At 37.7% G+C, this 23,513-nt stretch overlaps 1 protein-coding gene across 11 annotated transcripts in view; it reads right to left on the reverse strand.

Moving 5' to 3' along the window:
- NRIP1 (nuclear receptor interacting protein 1) overlaps positions 1-23,513 on the reverse strand; it is a 154,595-nt gene that overhangs the window by 12,717 nt on the left and 118,365 nt on the right. For 4 of the 11 annotated variants that reach the window (XM_069073045.1, XM_069073043.1, XM_069073042.1 and 1 more), the window contains one exon: positions 16,525-16,997. The exons of 6 other annotated variants lie outside the window; for them this stretch is intronic. The gene's annotated coding sequence lies outside the window, so the exon portion shown is untranslated. Of the gene's footprint in view, positions 1-15,977; positions 16,444-16,524; positions 16,998-23,513 lie in introns of those variants that run through there. One more of the 11 variants, XM_069073047.1, reaches the window with a different exon arrangement.

A 23,513-nucleotide genomic window follows, 5' to 3' on the forward strand; every position in this document is an offset into this window, starting at 1 on the left:
GAGAAACCAAAGGATAAGAATGTTGCCATCCCTTCCCTTCTAAGTTCAACTCCATTAAGTTCAGTTCAACATGCCTGGAATACTGTGCTAAGTTCTAGATGAAATACAAAGTTTTTATAAGACATATACCCTTGCTTTCATGAGGCTTACAGTACCAGGAGTGGTACTTGAGGTGGATGACTCCTACCCAGATAACTGTAACATAAAATAATACATCAGTAGGTCTACTAGAAAGATATGAAAATATATAAACCTTTCAGTCTGTACACTTCTTGCAAACAGAAATTCTGAGACAAAGTTCCAAGCATGAACAATTTATCAGTAAAAGTACAGTTAACAACAAACGAGGTCAATCGCCTTTCTCAATGACCAAAGACCCCAAGTTAGGAATGATAGAATCTTTTATGGTGATGGGCTCAGCCCATAGGCAAAGAGAGTTTTATAATGATGAGACTGATGAGCTTTACCTCCAGAGGACCTCTTGTACCTTGGTGAAGCTACAAGGTTGGAGACAAGTCACAAAAGCAGAAACTGACCCAAGAATATACTACCTAAATGAACTCGCAAGAGCAAGGAATTTTAGGCATAGAATACTAAATCTGGGCTAGTTTGATTAAATCGTAACAAAATGGGATGAAAAAAAATCAATTTTCAATTTTACGATTCCTCCCTTTGATTCTTGAGAGGATATGCCTCCCATAAATCACTTAACTTGATGAAAGTTACAAATCAGTACAGCAGTTCTCCTGTCCGGGCTCTTTCTGCAGCCCTGAAGTCAGAGCAGCTTCAGCCTGGAATAGCCCTGGCATGGGCTACCACATCTCATCGAGAACCCAGGGTAGAGCACTATGCCCAACTTCACGACAAGCACAACTACAACAATAATAATGGCAATAGGGAACACTGCTGCAGTGTTCACCATATGCCAGGTACTGTGTTAAACACTTCACAATCACACGATCCTAACAACAGCCCTGGCTGGTGGGTAGTCTTTATTACTGTTCCCTTTACAGATTAGGAAACCGAGGTAAACAGAGGTTAAAACAACTTGCTTTAAGGTCACATAGATAATAAATTTCTGAGATTAGAAATTTAACTCTGGTTTTCTTATTCATGTACTTTCTAGCATGATGCCTTCATATGGAATAGAAAATAAGATTTGCATTAAGTTCTGACTTACTACATTTGTAGGAAAATGTACCTCACTTTGAGTGAGGCCACACTGTAATTTAGTTTCACAATAAACTTTGACCAAATCCAATCTGGATTTACAACCAATAATGGTAACTTTTAAAATCACAATTTTCCCAAGGGCCCACTGTTTTCAGTTAGCTCTGGTTAAAAATTTTTGAGGTGGCACTTTTTTCTTTTAAAATCAACCAAAGAGCCAAATCAATTCCTTTTGTTTCCTCAACTTAACCTAACCTCACCCAGACACCTTGCAAGGATAGACACCCTGGGACTTCTCAGTTGTATTCCTGGAAAAGTTTAAAAGGACAGGACAGGTAAGCCGGGCAAAGCTATCTGCTTGGAAAAAAAAAAAGTTAAAGGAAAGCCTTTAGCATAACTAGTTACACCAGACCAAAGAAAGTCCTATCTTCTTTACTGGTCAGTTAGCTAGCATTTGTTGTATGTGCATGCTTGCGTGTGTGTGTGTGTGTGTGTGTGTGTGTGTGGTGGAGACAGAGAGACACCTTTGACATTAGCAAATTATCTCTACTTGAATGATGCAATACATCCCTCAAGCTCCAGGGAGGAGAGATTTGTAGTGTTTATTCTTAATCTTGCAGTTACAATAAAGACCTTCAAAAATGTTCCTTCCTTATTTCTCTCATAGTCTGAACTCATCACTCCCCTGACTCAATCCCTTCATTTTCACTGTGTCAGACTATAGTCTTCTTAATTATAATGATCTTTCAATTTAGGTGGGCTTTATTTTATAGCTTTGTGGCCACACAGGTATAGGCAAAAAAGTCGCAATTCCACTTTGATGTCATACATATTTGTAAGAGAGCTTTAAGTTCATGAAGATTGTAGAACTCTCATTTTATTCCTTATTGACACACTTACCTCCTGTTTTTTTCCTGTGGTTATTATAGAAGTATTCTACAGAGGGTCCACTCTTTAAAACTCAATTTTATAGAGGTCCTTAGAGAATACTCTTTTCCTTGGGCTGAGAGAGCCACAGAAAAACAAACAAACAAACAACCACAACCAGTTTCACACAAAACAAATGCAGTAAGGAAGGTACAGACTTCTTAGCAGCTTTTCATATTAACATACAGATAACACAAATAAGCCCAAGAAAGAAGCTGCTCACCCCTACCTCACCACTCTACCCCTCCCAATCCTCATCCAAACTCAAAGTTTCTGTCTCCCAGGAGGAGTAACAAGAAAGACTAAAAGTGTAGTGATGTCTGATGGCTAGTTTTTGGAAGGGAAGGATGCCAGCAAGGAGTCTCTCATGCTGGAATTTTCTGAAAACAGGAGGAGAAAAAGAAGAGGTAAGAGATAAAGAAGGCAAGCCATCAGGAAAAGGTAGGCAGCATCATCAGCATTTAGTTTAATATCATGCTCTCTTGTAATTGCCAGTTCAAACAGGAGATTCCCCTGCTCCTAAGATGTGCTTATTTTTTCCCAGGGGGATTTGTATAGATATGCCAACCATAGGATCCCATTTTTCCCCTCAAAGGGATTTTCCCAAAGTCTTACTATCTAATTAGTTAAATTTTTACCAAGATATTTTAATATTTGTAAAGCATGTCACAACTTGGCAATTAAGCAGCTATAAATTCTGTCTCTAATGTTAAGCTACAAAAGATTATTGCAGATCAGAGAACAAAGATCCCCTTTTTTCTTTTCTGTCTCCTGTCTGCTTTTAATTTGACCAGAGTTAAAAAGGGAGTAGGGAGATGGGGGGGGGGTGGATGGAGGGTGGGGGGCAAGAAGGAGAGACAGACATCAGAGACACACACAGAGGGAGAGAGAGACAGAGACAGAGAGACATCCTTCTTATCTGCGCCTGTCTTAGTAATCTCACACTGGCTCAGGTTTAGGAGTGCTGGGAAACAAATTATGTTTCTGTTTCTTTTGGGGGAAAGTTTTAAACTCTACCCCCTTTCCTTTGGCTGAAAAGGCCACAGGAAAAAGTTAGCAAAAAGAAAACAAATATGATAAGATAGATATGTACTTGCTGGCAAGGTATTCTTTCTTCTAAGTGCCCACAATTTCCTAAAAGCCTGCAGGGAAGAGAGAAATTTTCCCTGAAAAAGTTCTTCATTGTATTTGGGCCATAGAAAAAGGGAAGTTAGTTTAATTTACCAGGACACACAAAAACACAGATGATGCTTGCCCGCTGACTTGCTGGCTGATTTTAAATTAAGACAGACAAGACAGGTCAACAGCACATACTTCCATCCCCCTAATCAAGGAGTCTCTAGTCTGTAGTAATCTGCTGGATTGTTAAGATTCCGGAGTGGGTCTTGCAGAGACCAATTAGGAAGACTCCCTGGGCCAGCAGGATCAAGAATTGTCTAGCTGCTGTTTCTATAATAGCAGTTCTTTCTCACGTCTCCATTAAGTGAGTTACCTCTCCCCAGGTGGAATTATATACCCTAATGGCTGCCTGAAAGGAAATAATAATAACTCCAGGGTCCTCATCAAATCTAGGAGTATGGAAAGGTCAAAAGGACTAAAAGGCTGGTGATGTCTAATAAAAACTAGAACTCCTGTAGTATAGACGTGATTCAGCCCTTCTTCCAGAGGGAAAATGCCATGGGCTGTCCCTCACTTTCAGAAGAAACCAAGTATTCAGCTCCTTTAAGAAGTAAGTTGGAGGAACAGAAAAAGGATAAAGCAAAATGAAGCAAAGTGAAGTAGCTGAGGAAGCCGAAGGTAAAGGGGAACTGCAGGTCAGACTCTGGATAGAGCTTCCAGAAAAACCAATAATTCATTTAGTTTGGGTGAAGATCCTTAGAAGCTAATCTTAATTCTTACAAAATGTCACAATCAAAAGCTCCAAACGGGGCTGCGGCATTTTGCAGATTGAACACCCTACAGTTTCAGACCATATCTGACGCAACGTGATGGTGTCCTATATTTCTTTGTCATTCCTGGCTTGTTTCTGGGATATCATGAATGTTTTGAAAGGTGTTCCTTTTGGCAGGCTAGTTTTGGACTTCATAATGTCCCATAAATTGTCTCTTTGAGGCTGGATAAATTCTGAAATTCAAACTGTTTGAAACATCTGCAATGCCAGGTTTGCTTTTCTGTAGTTCACCCGACTACAGAAAGCAGAAAAAACTTCTTAGCCATAGTCAGTTTGATCGTTAACAACATCTGATGAGATTTTAGAAATCCAGCATTTTTTACGTATAGAATATAACTTATAACTCTCTTCTTGCAGCAGAGATTCTCCTGTTTGTATGAGCTGCTGTTCTACCAGGAGAATGACTTTACCTACAGGCAGGAGAAATGGCTCTGCTGTCTCTATTTGTAAGAGGTGTTCTATCTGCTATAAGAATTCCCTAATTGCAGGAGGGCTTGTTCTGACAGAGATTTGTCTACATTCATACAAACTATTACAGGATGGACAGACAGTACTTCAGATGAACAAAACAAACATTTGTAATGTCAAAATGCTTATGTAAACTACACAAAACTCACACATGAAAGTCAAGACAGACATACGACTGCTTACTGGGAGAGTCCTCCTCCCTGCCTCCCACTTATGTGAGAGCTAAGTCCATGCTAACTGAAGGAGGGTTTTTGAGTACTTCCTCTCCTAGACAACTTTCTAAAATATATAGCACACACACACAAATAGGTAGTAGCTGGAGTTCTTTTTCAAGGCCTAATCAAAGGATCTGAAGAGCCAATCAGAAATGATAAATTGGCCACACACAAGCTCACATGTATTCCACTCTGGCAGAAGCTTTCACTGACATCCAAGCAGCTACCCTACCAGCTTTCTCACAGGGAAAGCCTACAGTTCCTAGGCCTGACTAAAATGAGGCTTATGCTGGCTCAGAAGAATTGGATTGTATCCAAGGAGTCCAGCCGCAGGGGTGGCTCCCTGAAAAGAAGTCTCTTAGTAAAATCAACGGGTGCTGGGTGACAGTTGCAACAGAAATTCTGAGAGACAAAGTCTGAGCATGATCAATGTATTGCTAAGGCTAGTACTCACCCATAAATGGAGTGAATGGCCTCTGACCAAGGACCCCAAGTCAGGGAGGAGAGGATCTTTTATTTTTCTTGTATGTCCTTCATTTCTGAGAACCATCAGTGACACCAAAAGGTAATGTCTTGACTCGTGTGATCTGGATTTAAGTGAAGCAGAGCCACACAATTGTCAACCTTACTCTCTTTCAGAGAGTCATCGTGGCAAGACAAAGATCAAAGTGACTGGAGATGGCCCAGGCTTAAGCGGATGACCTTGGCATCTCTGATGCGTGACCAAGCTCTAAACTCTCCACAACACCTGCTTTAGCTGCCTCTGTAGTTATGGAAACAAACTGTTCTCATCCACTCATTCTACCAGGCGAAGTCTTCATAAAGCTTGGGGTGGATACCTCCCTAATTCACCGATGGCTATGAGGCCCATCACTTAACCTCAATCTGGTTTAATTAAGCCTGTCTGCCAAGGTGAGTTTACAGGAGTGTGGCTACTGTGCATGCTTCTGGGAGCCCCAGTTGAGAACTGAGTGCCAGGTAAAATTTGTGGAGTGAAAAGGAGGAAGAAAAAGTCTGCTACATAATAACAGTAGGCAAGCAGACAGGTAGGCTTCTGAGTGTTTGTGGGAAGGCTAAAGAATGTGTGGCTCCCTGCTGTGCTATGGTGTGTTAACTTCTTTGTTGCAAGGATGGATACAGTTTCCTGGCGTTGGGATTTGGTTTTCTGATATTTGAATAAATGTTTTGCTCCTGTCTTCTATACAGTCTGTTATATTTTGCGATTGAGAGCTATGCCAGCATATTCATAGTTGCCATCTACGCACTGTGAATATTGCACTGGCGCTACACCTCCCCACTAAATCATATAAATCATACCCCACTCACTGGGATATGAGATCAGTTCTCAGGTGATCAGAGTAATCCTCAGGAGATGGAATTAATCCACCAGTATGGTAGTTGCCACAACAGTTTTAAATGGATATCATTGAACTTTGTAGCAACAGTTTAGTTTGATGAGATTGATTCTTAAGGTTAATCAAGTTTCTCTGGAATGTGGGTGGATGGGAGAAATTTCTCAGCTGCCGGAGGTATTAGATGCATGCCCTCTCTGAGGTCTCCACACACTCTGGCAAGCTGGATGCACACCCCAGGACCTCCACCCTAGATTCAATCCAGATCCAAGCAGGTTAAAGTAAGAGCGATTACCCCTCTGACTGATATCTTATTTGTAATAAAATAATTACTGGGCTTATTAAGAGCAAGGATCAGTAATAAACTTCAATAAAATTTACTTTTTAGAGTAATGTACTTGAATTACATGGCTACTCATCAACATTATTTAACCTTTTTCTAATTTTTTTTCCTCCATGAAATTTCTCAAGATTTTTCCTGGATTATATTTCTCACATGGAACTTAAAATGTGACACCACATAGGACTAAAAATGAATTGGGTATGCAACTTTCATTAGAATTTCTGCTCTAATTCCTAAACAAGTTAATGAGTTTCCTAAAAATACCTATGAGAATAGCTGTCATAAAAGAAAACTGTTCATATTTCAATATGGGTAAATTTTTGCAGTTTTTTAAATGAATGTAAGAATAGTTTAATTAAGTTCCATTAAACAATAGTATCTGGACAGACTTGTTGGGTTGACTATTTATTGAAAGTTATATCCAGTACAACAAAATGATTCTAATGTTCCTTTAGGATTTATTTTAATGGAATTTGACTAGCACAGTACTTTTATAAACTCAGAGCAAACAAAAGAAAAGCAATTCCACACCAAGAATATATAGCAATAAAAAGAGCTTAAAATAAAGGATGAATTTGGGATTCCAAATCAAAAGCCAACAATGAAAATACTGTACAAAGATTTTAAGAGAATAGTTGGAAGACTTTCATTTGAGAAAAATTTCCTCAAAATCTCATTTGCAAAGTGAATGACAAAGACTTCACCAACTCTTTTAAAGAGTAAACTTGAAAACGGACATTTATAGAATACATTTCCCAAAATTTACATAATCTATTTTTAATAAAGTATAGCAATATTTATTACTATGCTATAATCCTTTTTGACTCTTGCTAATAGACTAGTTCAGATGGGATGAAACCAAGCACCTAAAAGTATAAATGTTCCAAAAATGTTTCTTCTAGTTAAATGTCCCAAATTCTACCACTAGTGATTAAAAAATATCTTGCTATAAATTGCTTTTAAAATGTTCATGTCACAGAGTAAAAGGTAAAGAGGTGAAGTAGAATCTATCATGTTTCAGATGAAGGAAAGAAAGCAAGGGTAACAATCATGATCTCAAGACAAAGCTAAAGCAAAAATAGAACTAATTAAAAGAGACAAGGAAAGAAACGATATTTTGCTGAAAGGTACCACAGGCAACGAAGTAATATCAATACCAAACATATGGACCAGACAGTATAGCATCTAAATTTTTCAAGAATGTGAATAAGTTACAGGAGGAAATAGTAAAATTAAACTAGAGGGGGACCTCAACTTTCTCCTCTCAGAACTAGATGAATCTAACAAAAATAAATAAATAAATAAATAAACAAGAGAAGTTAAGGAGGTGAATAAAATTCTGAAAAAGTGAGATATGATCTTTGGATTCCAGAGATAGATCTCTGGAAAAAAAGAATGGGAATGGAAAAGAATATGCCTTTTTCTCAGCAGTACATGGCACCTACACAAAAAGCAATCATGTATTTAGACATAAAAACCTCATAACCATATGCAGAAAAGCAGAAATAGTAAATTCATTCTTTTCAGATCATGATGGAATAAAAATTACATTCAGCAATGGGCAATGGAAAAATAGATTAAAAAGTAATTAGAAAAAAATTCTAAAAAATAAGTAGATCAAAGAATAAATCATAGAAACAAGTGATAATTTCATTAAAAAGAACATCAACGAGACGATACACCAAAATTTATAGGTTGCTGCCAAAGCAGTACGTAGTGGAAATTTTATATTTCTAATTACTTAAATCAATAAAATAGAGAGAGGAGGCAGAGAACCAAGATGGTGGAGAAAAAGCCTGGAAGCTGCCTGAGCTCTCCTCAGCTTCCTGTGGAAACAACATTAAATGAAGCTTCTAAAGGGATTCTGGAATGACAGAACCTACAAAAAAGATGGAGTGAAACAATCTTCTAGCTTACAATAACATAGAAGTACTTCAGGAAAGGAAAGTCTCACTGAGGTAAAAGGGTAACAGTCCAATGCAGATAGTGCAAGACAGTGGAGTGGTCTGAGCCACAGCACAGATCAGAAACTGAGGCCTCTCAGAGCTGGCTCAGCAAGTGAGTGGTACAACAGGTCAGCTGTGAGGCCTCCAGCCACGGTGGAGGAGGCAAACTGCCAGCCTGGGAACGCCCTTTCCCCTGCTCCGTCCCTGTACAACATGTGAGACTAGGCCATGCCACCCCAGCACAGAGGGCAAGTCACCAACACTTGAGGCCCCAGCACAAGAAGATTGGGACAGTGCCACCTATGCTCCAGACGCAGAGGTCAACTTCAAAAGCCACAAAGCAAACTAAATATGAGCTAAAAAACAAAAACACAAAGAGCCCTGATCATAGAAAGCTACTATGATGACAGGGGAGACCTCTAACTCAGAGAAGGATAGCAATGTCAAAGGCCCTAGAAGCGAAGCCTCAAAAGGGAAGATGATTTGGTCTCAATACACTAAGAAACTTTCTTGGAAGAACTAAAAAAGAATTGTAACAATCAAATAAGGGAGACAGAAGAAAAACTGGGAAAAGAAATGTGAGTTATGCAAGAGTCAATCTTAGAAAAGGACAAAAATTGAATGAAGAAAACAGTTCCTTAAGAAATATAATTGCAAAACAGAAAAAAAAAATGCACTGAAGAAAACAACTCCATAAAAATAATTAAGTACAAAAGCTTACTGAAGAAATTCCTTAAAAAATTAGAATAGCAAGGTGAAGCTAATGACTCTAGGAGACATCAAGAATTAATCAAACAAAATCAAAAGAATGGAACAACAGAGGGAAATGTAAAATACATAACTGGAAAAACAACTGACCTGGAAAATAGACCCAGGAGAGAGAATTTAAGAATTATTGGACTACTTGAAAGCCATGATCAAAAAAAAAGAGTCTCAACAGTCTCTTTCAAGAAATTATCAAGGAAAATTACCATGAGGTCCAGTCACTTGAAAGAGATCCCAAAATGAAAACTCCAAGAAATACTGTAGTCAAATTCCAGAATTATCGGTTCAAGGAGAAAACACTGCAAAAGAAGCCAGAAATAAAGAATTCAAATATGAAGGAACCACAGTCCAGATTACATAGACTTTAGCAGTTTTAACATTAAAGGATGAGAAGGTTTAGAATATGATATTCTGGAAGGTAAAGGAGCTTGGGTTACAACCAAGAATCAACTACCCACCAAAACTGAGAAAATCTTTCAGAGGAAAAGATGGACATTCAATAAAATAAGGACTTTTAAACTTAACTGATGAAAAGGTCAGAGCTGAACAGAAAATTTGATCTTCAAATACAAGACTCAAGAGAAACATAAACAGGAAAAACAAAGAAAGAAAGAAACAAATATGTTATTCAATACGGTTAAACTGCTTTCTTCGTCCACAGGAAGATGATAACTTGTAATTCTTGAGAGCCACATCTCTACTAGAACAGTTAGGAATATGCATAGACAGAGGGTGTGGTTATAAGTTTATATGATGATACAAAAAACATTAAGGGGTTAAAAAAAGATTGTATTGGGAAAAGAGGAAAGGAGTAGGAAGAATAGGGTAAATTTCATCACATGAAGAGGCAAGAAAGACCTTTTACAGAGGGAAAGAGGGGAGGGAGAGAACATTATTTGAACCTTACTCTCATGGGATTGGCTCAACATGCACACTCAGTTGGGTATAGAAACTTATCTTATCCTATAGGGAAGTAGGAGGGGAAAATAGAAAGGGGGGCAGAAGAGCTGACAGAAGGGAGGGCAGATTGAGGGAGGCAGCTGTCAGAAGCAAAACACTGGTGAGAAGGGACAAGGTGAAACGAGAGAAAAAGTATAAACAAGGGAAAAATAGCATGGAGGGAAATACACAGTAATCATAACTTTGAATGTGAATGGGATGGATTCTCCCATAAAACAGAAGCAGATAGAAATTGTTTACAAGAAACACATGTGACACAGAGAGCTACATTCAGAGTAAAAGTAAAAGGCTGGAGGAGAATACATTATGCTTTAGCTGAAGAAAAAACAAACCAGAGATAACAATCCTGATCTCAGACAAAGCAAAAGCAAAGATAGATCTATTTAAAAGATATAAGGAAGGAAACTTCATGTTGCTTAAAGGTACCACAGAAAAGAAATAGTATCAACAGTAAACATGTATGCACCAAGTGGTATGGCATCCAGATTCTTAGAGGAGAAGTTAAGCAAGTTACAGGAAGAAATAAGACAGCAAAATTATACTAGTTGGGGGGGGGGGCACCTCAACCTCTTGGAACTAGATCAGTGTAACCACAAAATAAACAATAAAGAAGTTAAGGGGAATAGAATTTTAGAAAAGTTAGATACTGATATAGTTCTGGAGAAAACTGAAGGGGGACAAAAAGGAATACACTTTTTTCTCAGTGATACATGGCACCTACCCAAAAACCGAGCATGTGCTAGGGCATAAAAACCTCATAATCAAATGTAGAAAGGCAGAAATATTAAATGCATCCTTTTCAGGTCATGATGCATTAAAAATTACATGGAAAGGGCCATGGAAAGATAATTAAAAATTAATTGGAAACTAAATAATGCAATGTTTTACCAAAAGTTAAACAGGGAATAAGTGCTTTTTCCATTATACCATGTTGGCTTACAGCTCACTGAACAGCTTTCCCCCAAAGGGAGACAGACCCAGAGAAGTATAATCATCTTTCCACCTGTTGTTGCTGGGGGTTCTTGGTTGGAATGTGCTATGAGGAAAGGTGCTAACAAAAGAACATATTTACTTGCTTCATAAATCTTATCAATATCAATTAAAATAAGTTGACTTGTTAACATGTAGGAAATATTAATGTGTACCTTACCCTAACCCTAATTCCGCCACTAACCCTAACCCTAACCCTAATCACAAGATGATGTGCTGTCACAAAGTTATAGAAATAGCCATAACCAACATTTTATAGCTGTTGCTAATGGATTCTGAGGTATGAAAAACCCCCCCACCATATTAGCCAAATGCACTAAATGGGACATTCTATATTCACTATTTCAGTGAGGCCAGAAAAGTTCATATCTAGGCATTTACTTAAAACTAAATAGGAACCTAAATTCAAACATAAAAGTTTTTGCTTATCACATAACAAGACAACATACTGTATAAAGTTCAAAACAGAAACAAAGATTTAAAGACTAGTATACACAGATTAAATGAAGAATTATTAAGAAATTATGTGGGCAACAGAAATAAATAACTTAAAATAGAGGTAAAATAGTTACTTATTTGATATGAATTATCCAGAAGGCCGAAGAACCTTAACCAAATTCACCACATAATTGCATTATATTTTTACTTTATCTAAAAAAAAATAATGCTAAAAGGAAATAATATGCAATCACGAGGGCTGGTCAAAACATTAAAAGGATTCAACTGCGCCTTCCAACTCAAAGATTAGCCTTATATCCTAGTTTTTCTGAAAACATTTCACTACATTGTTATGAAAGAATATAGGAGAGAAAGTTGTGAAATATCTATGAAAAGATAACAAGCATTCAATGGTAGTACATATAACAGATATTTAAAATTAGTTTAACATCATCTTTCACTGTTGTTTTGCAGCTTTTAAAGGTAGAATAGAATAGTTCAACAGAAACAGAGCTATGACAACATTTTGTATGTCACAATGATTATGATGAAAAAAATTACACATTTCTAGTTTCTCCAAACTTCCTAAAATATCAACAAAAAAGTGCCTATTGATTTCCATCAGTTTTCAAAAAGCACAATATTTTGCAAGCTCTACCTAAATAGCAGGAAAATTATGGGAAATGTAACCTTCTTCTCCTGGAACTGTTTTAGTCTTTATATTATAAAAGGGGACATATCCTGTGAGAATAAAAATATAAATCCTAATAAACTCAACTATGGTTTCCCCATCCCTAAAATAGATTTGACATACAGACAGAAGTACAAGGTCAAGGTCACAGATCAGCAAGAAAGATTACAAACAAGACTGATGTAACAGCTGGCACTTGATCAAAGCTCCTGGGGTTTTTAGTACACTTATCAGACACTCTCTGAATTTCCTCACACAGTACACTGTGTTTTAAAGTGTTCTCAATCTTCTAAGACAAGAGCTCCACGCAAACTTTGTACTAAAATGAACATCCAATAGAAGTTTTGTGTTGTATAAGAAACCACTACATAGACACACATGTGCATGCCGCAGAACTTTCCATTTTTACACTATAAACTGGGTGTCAAATACTTGTTAGACAGTGTCTGAACTTTACCATCTTACCTGGTTGAAGTGACTTTACCTTCACTATGCCTTTGTATAATTTACTAAAGCATTTTGTATGTAATAGAAATTTGGGGTGAAAAATGTCTGTTTACCCTAATATTTTTCGTATGATGCATATAAAACATTGCTTAAAAGAAATAATTTATAAACTATTATACTGTTAAGGAATATAATTATCCAACAAAAAGAAGCCTTTAGATACTGTTATTAACAATATAAGGAATTCTTCTACAATATACTGAATTCTGAAAACAGTTAAAATATGAATGTTCTTAATGGATCATTCAGAATAAGGAATTTTTTAAAGGTTATATAATGTTCCCTGAGTTAAGCAAATAACATAAAAAAATTCATTTGTTAAGTTAGTCACCATTTACTATATAGCTTTATACTATATGTAACAAGTATGTCTTGTAGAAAATGTTCAATTATAAGTTCATTATTTTACATTTTTTTGCGTTACATTATAAAGCATACTTGAAACTGCCACAAGTCTATGATAGAATAGTATATTAAAAACTACCTGTTACATATTAAAACAAAAACTGACCGAAATCTTATAATAGACTCCTTTACAACATAAATTTTCTTTATTGCTTAAGATAGATACTAAACATATTAGAGATATTTAGGATTAGTATTGCTTTTTAATTATTATCGTCTCTACTCTATACATCCTCCAATAAGTCCCTTAAAAATTAATGAAGACATAAAAATATAACCAAAGAAGATGTACTATGAAGACACCATGTAAGGTGGCATTTTGTTTCGTTTTTTATTTCCTATAATGGTTATCTATTTTGTTACTAATACCTATTCCCATATAGCTAGGTGGTGAAGTAAAGAGAATTCAAAGGCCTGTTCAAATTTGGCCTCAGACCCTTACTAGCTGTGTGATCCTGGGCAAGTCCCTTAGCCCTATTTGCCTTTGTTTCCTCATCTGTAAAATGAGCTAGAGGAGGAGATGGTGAACCACTCTAGGATCTTTTTCAAGAAAACCCCAAATGGGGTCACAAAGAATTGGATATGACTGAAATCACGGAATGGAAATAACAATATATCTATCACACACACATAAGCATGGGTGAGTATCTATGTGTATGTATAAATGTACATATGCATGCATGTACATCCGTACAAGACTGAAATGAGTGAACAATAATGTCTGTCTGAAAAAAGATCATTATGATTCTTTCTGTTAAAAGCAGCAGGTTTTAAACTCGAAATAGCACTGAATTTAAGATCTGTGCTAAAATCCCAACTCTGTCGTTTATATGAGTGACCTGAGGTCTCAGTTTTTTTTTTTTCTGGTATAGAATAAGGAAACTAGAATAGATCAGGGGTTCTTCACCTTTTACTGTGTGAATACTGAGTAGAATCTCTTTACTTTACTTTAATGTTTGTTTTAGGTAAAAATGAATGAAGCTGATCATTTTTTAAAATAATTATTTTCTACCAATTCATGGTTTGTAGTTTCTAATACATCTTTGACCTTAAAGAACTGTAAACATTATATACTTTAAAACATGTCATCTCATTTCTACTCCCTCTCTACTCTCAAATCACTCATTCTAGAGAAATTTAAATAAAACTTCATTTAACATTAAAACATATTATATGATCTAAAAGTAGGATATGCTAAGAAATGAGCTTAAGTTATATGATCAAGTCATTCCCTGAAAATGGCATTCAATCAGACATTTAAAAATTCACTCCTTTTTAAAGTCTTGACTACCAATGAGACCACTTCCATAAATGTAATAGTGCATACAGATGATGAAGAAAATTACAATAATTATAAAATAATATGCCATATTTAAACATGCAGAGATCATGAAGGCTCAAATCAAATCCCAATTTGTTTGCAGGAAAATATGGCACATAGTAAATGCCTTATAAATCCTTGTTAATTGGTTGAGGAGCATCCAAGGTTATATTTTAATATATTAAGAACAATTTGATTGTTTTCAATTCTAAAAACTTTCTAGGATTCCAGACTTAAAATAATATTTGAATTTTCAAGATACAAAATATTCACATCTGCTTAAAAAAAAACCACCTCTTTTTATTAGCTAAACTGGGTAACATCCCAAACCTAACTAAATTTTGCGGAATGAATTCCATTTTGTCACTGAATTCTATCACAGAAAAAGAGCTATGTGTCTGTAGTAGTTCAGTATTTATTAAATACCTACTATGTGTCAAGCACTATGTTCTAGGGACACAAAAACAAAAACATAATGGTTCCCGACCTCGAGCAGTTAATATTCTCAGGGGAAGCAACATGGATAAATAAATACAAAATTCAAAGTAAAAGAGAAATTTTTTTTTTAGGGAGAAAGACACTTGCAACTGAGGGAGATCAAGAAAGACCTCCTAGAGAAGATAGCACTTGAGCTGAACCTTGAAGGATTGCAAAAAAGCAGAGATTACTGCCTATAGTTAGTACAGAGAGCATTCCAGAAGTAAAGGTGATGGAAGCACAAGATGAACTGTCATGTCTGGGTAACAAGTTTGTCAGTTTGGCTACAATGGAGAATACAGAAAGGCAAGCAACGTGCAATTAACTTGGAAAAGTATCAAGATTGTGAAGAGCTTTAAATGTCAAACAAAAAGCATTTCCATCATATTCTAGGGGTAACAGGAAGCCACCAAAACTTTTCAGGAAAAGGAATGACACTGTCAATCCTAAACCTTAGGCATATCAACTTAGTAACTGCAAAAAGGATTATTTGGAAAGGAAAGGAAAGGGCTTGGAAGCAAAGAGAACAATTTTGACGCCACTTCAGTAATCCAGGAGAGAGATGACAATGGCTTTGACTGTAAAAATGGAGAGAAGGAAAAGATGTTGAGATAAATTTGACTAGACTGGGTAACTGTTACATTTGGGGTAGAAATACTGCGGGTGGGGAACATCAGACACTATAAGGAATAAAGAATGGCTCTGAAATTGCAGACCTGTGTGATTGGAGGATGGTGGTGGCCTTAATCCAATCCAATTCAACAAACATTTATTAAGCACCTACTACCGTGTTTCCCCAATAATAAGACCTATCCCGAAAATAAGCCCTCCCCTTACTGTGTAAGATTCCTCTAAAATAAGCCCTCCCCCGAAAATAAGCCCTATTGAGATTGCTACTGTAGTGAAGGTGATCCCCTGCGCTACACGCTACATTACAGTACCCCGCGCTCCGAGCTGCATCCAATCAGAGCTGCAGCAGTGAGCGCGTCATCCTGTTCTTCCCCAGTGATTTGCTAATTGAATAAAGGTACATTTTTTTGTTCACATTTACCTGTTTATTAAAATTGCTGTCAATGTTCATTAAAATAAGCCCTCCCCTGAAAATAAGCCCTCTAGAGTTTTTCTGTCCACAAAAATTAATAAGACAGTGTCTTATTATCAGGGAAACACGGTATGTGCCAGTTTTTGCCAAGAAAATCCCATGGGCAGTACTGGTGTGTGATGGTCCACTGGGGCACAAAGAATGATGAAAAACAACAATGTGGGGGCGGCCAGGTGGCTCAGCGAGTAAGAGCAGGGGCTCCAGTGTCGGGATGACCTGGATCGAATCCAGGCTCAAGTACTCAGCACCACACCCAGAAACACCTGGCCGTGTAACCTTGAGCAAGTTACTTAACCCCGATTGCTTTAAAAAAAAAAAAAAAAAAGAAAGAAAGAAAGAAAAGCAACAATGTGCCATTTACCCTGCTAAGCATCCAGGAAACAACTGTTAAAAAGACAGCCCCTGTCATAAAGGAGTTTGTAACCCGGGAGAGGCAACCAAGTTTTTTCCTTTGGGAGGGTGGGAAGGAATGAACACCAGGTCATAATTGGCTTACGGGCATCTTATTCCATGGAATTGAATGCAGGGATGGCAAAATGAGTTGAGAATCCAGTTTCTGCCCTCCATGAGGGAGGGCATTGGGAGGAGTTGGGTATATGACTCTTGAGCCCTTCAGTCAGAGGGAAGTGGAGGCTTGAGGCAGCATCGTGGTGATGAGATTAGATTACAGGTGATAATAAGTAGGTGAGGTTGGGCAGGTGAGAAAGGTTAGGGATACAGATGATAGATTCTGTTTTGGACACGGGGAGTTTAAGATGCTTAGGAGGCTTTTTTGTTGTTCAGTCGTGTCCGACTCTCTGTGATCCCATGCATCATAGCACATGAACTGGAAATGCCCCACAGACGAATGGTGATGGAATGAAGAGAGTGGAGTGGTGGTCAGGATAACATGCTGGCTGGGGCAGGAGCACTGGGGCAGTTTTTTCCTAAGACTGCATGCAGGGGTCTTTCTTCTGGTACCTCCCAGGGCTGTCATAAGGATCAAAGAAGACGATATTTATAAAATACTTGTCAAACCTTAAAGTGCTTCTAGCAATTATTAATTAACACAAAAGATCTTTTTAATACTTTGTATTCAGTCATTACCATTTAATCAGTAATAGTCCATAAGCATTTATTAAGCAACTATTATGTGCCAGGCACAAAGCCACGCATTAAGGACACAAAGGCCCTCGAGGAGCTCACTGTCCAATGACAGCAAGGAGCTCTCCTTCGTGCACACTTCCTCCTACAGCTCCATCTCATAAATGGGTACAGACATCAGACACCCTTATTTCTCAAATGAAAAAAGCAAAAGGCACAGAGAAGTGTAATTGCTCAAGGTCACACTGAGCATCTTAAGGCAAAGGTGTTAACAGGTTCAGATTTCTTACTCCCAATATATTATACTAACCAATAAAACAGCTGCCTCCCTTTATGGAGGTAAAGTGTGCCAATTATCCAAACTGTGTAGGAAACACTGACCAAAACAGGGGTTAATTATACATTGGTTGTTTTAATTCCATAATCAGCTCTTTCCCTGAGTTACCCTGGGAGGGAATAATATATCTTTCACAGTATTGGGAAAGAGGCCAGCAAAGGCCATCTGGTTGAACACGTCCTTTCTTGAAGTTAACGGCTGCAGCTGTGTGAAGCTTTCCAATGGTGAACTTTTTAAGTCCACAGCTTCTCATTTTCCAGCCATTAAAATTTTAAAACAGATGACTTTTTTTTCTTCTTCTGAGAGAAGTCAAAGACTACCACAGAGCTGATGATTCATCATATAAGCAAAGCAAAATAATGGTTTTTGCCCTTTTTTTCTAGCAGGGCATTTAGAGGTAGGAATTGACTAGTTGAAGTCAGTCACCAAATATTTATTAAGTCTAAATGCTACATGACAGGCACATAAGCACAATGCTAAAAGCTAGACATAAAAAAGCCAAAAACAGTCCTTATTCTCAAGGAACTCATTTTAATGGGAGAAATAAAAATTAAAATAACTACATATGTAAAAGATATATACACAATTGATGGGAGATCATCTCAGAAGGAAAGGTACTAACAGTTGGTGGGGCTAGAAGGATGCCAGGAGAATGGTCTCTTGCAGAAGTTGAGCTGAGTCTTAAAAGTTAGCTAGAAAAACTAGTGGGGGTGAGAAGGGAGAGCATTCCAGGTATGGAGGAAGGTAAGTGCAAATATGGAAGGGATAACAAGAAAACCAGTTTAGCAGGACAGTAGGGTATATGTGCAGGGGTATAATGCATAATAAGGGAGGAAGGTAGGATAGAGCCAGATGGAAAAAGCAAAAACAGCAAAGGGGTTTGTACAAAACCACTGGAGATGACTGAGTAGGGGGAGCTATAATATAGGCAGATCTGTCCTTTAAGAAAATGACTGACAGCCAGGAAGAAATTGCATTGGTGAAAGATCGTCTCCAAGACCAATTAGGAAGTTACTGCCTTTCCTGAATGAAGAGGTGATCTGAAAAAGTACTTAATGTCTGAGTGGTGATAAGGGGACATATTCAAAGAGAGGTATGGAGGCAGAAAGAACTGAGGACAGCTGAGGCTGGATAACAGGATCACTGAAAAGATGACAGTGCCCTCAAAGGAAATAGGGACATTTAGAAGATGGACATATTTTGGTAGAAAGACGACAAATTCTGTTTTGCACACATTGGCTTTAAAACACCTATGGGATCCAGTTTGAAATGCAGGAGTGGGGCTGGATGTACAGATTTGAGTCATCTATGTAGCGATGAGAATTAAAATTCCTAGGTGCTTATGAGAACACCAAGAAAAAGTGTATCATAAGAAGAGGGCCCAAAACAGAACACTGGAGTAACAGCAATCATTGGGGCACATGACTGAGAAGGAATATTCAAGTCATACAGGTAAGAAGAGAGCTGTATCCAAACAACCAGAGAGAACGTGGGAGGAGAAACTGACTGTTCAACAATGTCAAATGCTATGGAGATCAAGATGGATAAGGATTGAGAAAGGGTCCTTAGATTTGGCAATTAAGAGATCACTGGCTTTTCTTTCTTCTTCACGGCACTCATAAACACTAATGTCACTTAGAGCTACAAAGGTTTCTGATCCCTACATCTAGAAACAACTCTGTCAAAGCCTGCAGGAAGAGATGAAGTCAGGCAGTGGGGAGTGTTACACTTTGCCTGCAAAAGCAAGAAGCCATTTAGAGTTCAAAGGAGGAGAATGCTGCACAAGTAAATATACATTAACCTTTGAATCTGGGGCCGACTGAGGCAGATGTGGTCAGGTGTGGCTTTGTATTTAAGGATTCCATAGTATTCAGATGACTGGACTTGCTTGCTTTATACTCAGCCTGTGGAAAAATATCTCAGTCTTTAATGTTAATTTCTAAGAAGTAACTGTTTAAAAGGAAATGAAGTGAATCCTGGGGAATGTGACTTTCCTTCAAAAAATTAGCGATGGGGAAGGAGAGGAAAACCTAAGGTGTGTCTGACACACATGTGTTCAAAATTTAGAGAAAAGAAAAATGGGATTCTCAAGGCCTAAATTCTAGGGGGAAAAACTGGGTCAAGAAGAATGGAAAGTTCTCAAAAATAGGAGTCTAAAGACACAAAGAGAAAAGATTCTAATTAAATGAGAATGAGAAGAGCTGTCTAAAAAACTGTTATGGATACAAAAGGAACTCCCCATCTCACCTAGGGCTACAAGTGGCAGTGGTCACTAGTCACTGGCACGGACGCTTAAAGCTGCTGTGGTTCTCCAGTTCTTAGGTGGTTCTGTTCCTGGAGGGCTCACCATACTGGTGCTGGACTTAACAACGAATAACCCATCAGTTTTAGTACTACCGAAGCTTAGAACTCCCAAGTTCAAGTGACCCACAGCCTCAGTCTCCCCAGTAGTGAGGATGACAGGCAAACTCCACCATGCCCAACTGAGTTTATAGATTTTTAAAAGACAAAATAAGGGCTGGTAATTGAGGATAAACTTGTCACCTAAGTATCACATTCCCTATAAGAATGTCAAAGTTCAGAATGAGCTCAGACTGGTAAGGAATGCAAAGGGCAGCATAAAAAACTCATTAAACTATACTGTGGACAAGAAGACTAAAGAGAGGCAGAGAGAGAGACAGATAGATGGATGGATGGATGGATAGACAGACACACAGACAGGTAAAGAGAGAGGATCACTATCATGGAGAGAAAGACAAATTTAGTAAACAGGCTGACCATTTAATTCTAATGTGGTTCTTATTTTCTCTACCAATGAGAGTCACCTGTATTATATCTATTTTATACAAAGTATAAAACACAAATGTCTAATAGTAAGTTGAAATTCATAACAGGTAAGGAGATAAGTAAGATTTTACGGTTACCACAGATGAGCTGAAGTCACCAGGCACAGATGAAGTATATCAGAGAATACTAGGAGAAAAAAAAAATGACAAATGTGATTGCTGAGATGTTTGTCAGCGACTTTGGAAAGAATGTGAGCGACAGAGAAGTGAAAAATACTAAGGAAGAATAAGTGTCTAGATTTCCAAAAGTGGGAAGAGTATGGTGCTTGCCAACTCTAGACCAGTCAGTATGGATGATTTCTGGTAAAATCCTAGAAAACATTATATTAAAGAGTTGGTTCATGAACCTGAGAAAGGAGTGGTGATTTCAAAAACCCAACAATGCTTCATGCAGAAAAAGTCACGGAGGCTGATGTAATTTCCTTTTATTAAAGTTGCTACACTAGTCAACCATCAGGATGCCACAGAAATTGTCAGACATTTTACATAAATCAAGGAAAACTAAGCCTCTTATTTTTGTACAGACAAGGCACACGGAGATGTGCCTAGAAAAAGCCATAGTTGAATGGATTCGCGGCTGAAATCAGATGAGCTAAGTTTGAAATCCCAGCCCTGTGTGACACTGGGCAAGTCCCTCCTCATCTGTAAAATGAGGAGATACAGGATTGGCTTTTGGTTCTGTAATCTCTCATCAGAACCAATGAGCAGAGAAATCTCGAGTGGCGTCTCCAAGGACCTGAGGTCATCCCAATACTATGTTGTGTTTTTATCAACGACACCGATAATGACAGGTAGATGCTTATCTAATCTGCAGACAATAGAAAACTAAGAAGGTGCAACAATAATGGGAATCTGACCCCTAAGTCACTGGAGCCTGTGGTGGGAGGAGTGTGCTGAAGGGTGGAGCAGAGCCATAGGAAGCTGCAAGCCAGAGAGGCAGCAGGAGAGACTGGAGGTTCAGGCAAGGAGTCGGACAGGCTTGTGAGCAGGTATTGATCTCATATTGGTTTGTGGGAAGGCTAAAAGATGCTGTGGCTCTCGGTGTTATTATAGCTTCTTAATGTCTTTGGTACTATGATGGAATTGGCTTACTGGTTTTGGTTTTCAGTCATCTGGTGTCTAAATAAATGCTTTGGTTCTGTCCTCTACCTGGAGAATCTGTTATATTTTGTGATCGAGCACTGTACAGGACTATTTATAGTCACGGTTGGTGTTGTAAATATTGTACTGACAATACAGAAGGGTAGGATAGTTCATACGCTGCGAAATAATCAAGCTCCAAAAAAATCTTGACAATATATAATAGTACATTAAATCTTAAAAGTAAAATTAAAGAGATCATACTTGTGTTAAAAAAATCAGCTTCATAAACTCAAGGCTTGGAGGGATGATTAAATAACAAACTGCCCAAGTGGTAAATACATGAAAGTTTCAGTGGAACTTGAGCTGAACATGAGCTAACCCACCACGAAACAGCAACACCCAAAACTGACCCCCATAACCTGATCCTGGGTCGTATTGAGAACACAGTGTACACAGGAGCTCTCTATTTAGAACTTCCTCACAAAGTTCCAAAATGAAGTGGGCTGCCTCCAACGTAGGCTCCTCCTCACTAGGGATCTTCAAGAAATAAATGGCTGTGTGGTGACTTGCTGGGGATGACCCATGGGTTGGATGAAATGGCTCTCCCATTGCTTAGATTCTGTGACTTTTAATTCCCTTCTTCATAAGCTTCAGGGTTCCCAACACTGTCAATGATAGCCTAACCTTAATCGCTGCGCAGCTGTCTCTAATATTCGCCACTTGACTTCTGTGTTTCTCACGCTGGACTGTAATCCCGCTATGGACTGTAATAGGAAGGAATAGATCCTGACACTTATTCCCAGGCATTTTACACATGGTCACAGTTGTGGTGCCACAGCGTACACAAAACTCTTGTATCCCAGATAGTAAAAGAAATGAGGGAATATGGAAGAGTAAAAGCAGGAATCTGCTTGAGCTTGCACCCCAACCACCTGCAATACCTATAAAAAATGACACTGAACAAATTTAGAGCCACAGAACCTACAAAATGACAGAGAGAAATGAATCTTCTGCTAAAGGCAGCCTGGTAGGCCAACTGCAAGAAAGAAATGAGATAGTCTTTTAGATTCATTCATTTAAATTTCTTTTGTGTTGTTAGTTTTAATAAGCCTTCCTACAAAAGTTGGAAACAGAGACATCATTTCCCATTTCCTAGAATTGGAATACTCGTTTGCAAACAAAAATATTCTCCTCTCCCCACTTCCCCCAAGTACTGCATATTTTTAAATTAAAGTGAATTAAGTTTAAAATAAGTAAAAGAAAAAAATTTAAAGAATTTCAGAATATCTCTTACAGTAAGTAATTATACTATGGCATGATATTAAATGAAATGAGAAAAGGCTAGATTTGTATCCACATTGATACTATTTAAGGATTTATTACTCAGGATGAACTAGAATTTATTAACGATGTTATTAATCAAGTATCAAATGATATTTTACATGAACATTTCTACCCTTTTCATTAAAATTATATTTGGTGACATTCTGCTTCAATAATACATCTTACTGCCAATAAAGTCACCCTCCTAAACACATACACACACATACATACACACGTGTACACCCCTCTTCCCAAAAAACTGTTCTTTACTATCCCCTAACACAAACAAAAGGAAAGAAGTTATTTAAACAGGCTATTTCTTCAAGAGGTTTTTGTTTGTTTTAAGAATAATAACTTTCAGGTGGGCTAGGTGGTACAGTGAATAGAGCACCAGCCCTGGAGTCAAGAGGACCTGAGTACAAATCTGGCCCCAGATACTTAACACAAAAACTAGCCGTGTGGCCTTGAGCAGGTAATCATTTAACCCCAATTGCCCTTCAAAAAGCAAAGCAAAAAAAAAAAAAAAAAGAATAATAACTTTGTCAAGAAAAAGAAAAAAGGAGAACTATGGCTGGTAAAAATTTTTGGTATAGTTAAGTACATGATACTGGCATGTTTTTATATTAGGAGAGAAAATTAAAGATGTGAAGTTATTAGGAAGTGTAATGTGATCACTGTGATTAGAATTATAGAACTGGACAAGTCAAACAGGTAGAAAGAAAAGCTCAGAGAATCAACACACCTCATTCTACCCATGAGGAAACTTTAGAAAAGACATCAAGTTAAGGTCACACAGTGGTGAAAAAAGAGCTA

The sequence above is a fragment of the Petaurus breviceps genome, unplaced genomic scaffold (genome assembly GCF_028583685.1).
Source record: "Petaurus breviceps papuanus isolate PSGF00001 unplaced genomic scaffold, PetGlider_PUasm1.0 90849, whole genome shotgun sequence".
Taxonomy (NCBI): Eukaryota; Metazoa; Chordata; class Mammalia; order Diprotodontia; family Petauridae; genus Petaurus; species Petaurus breviceps.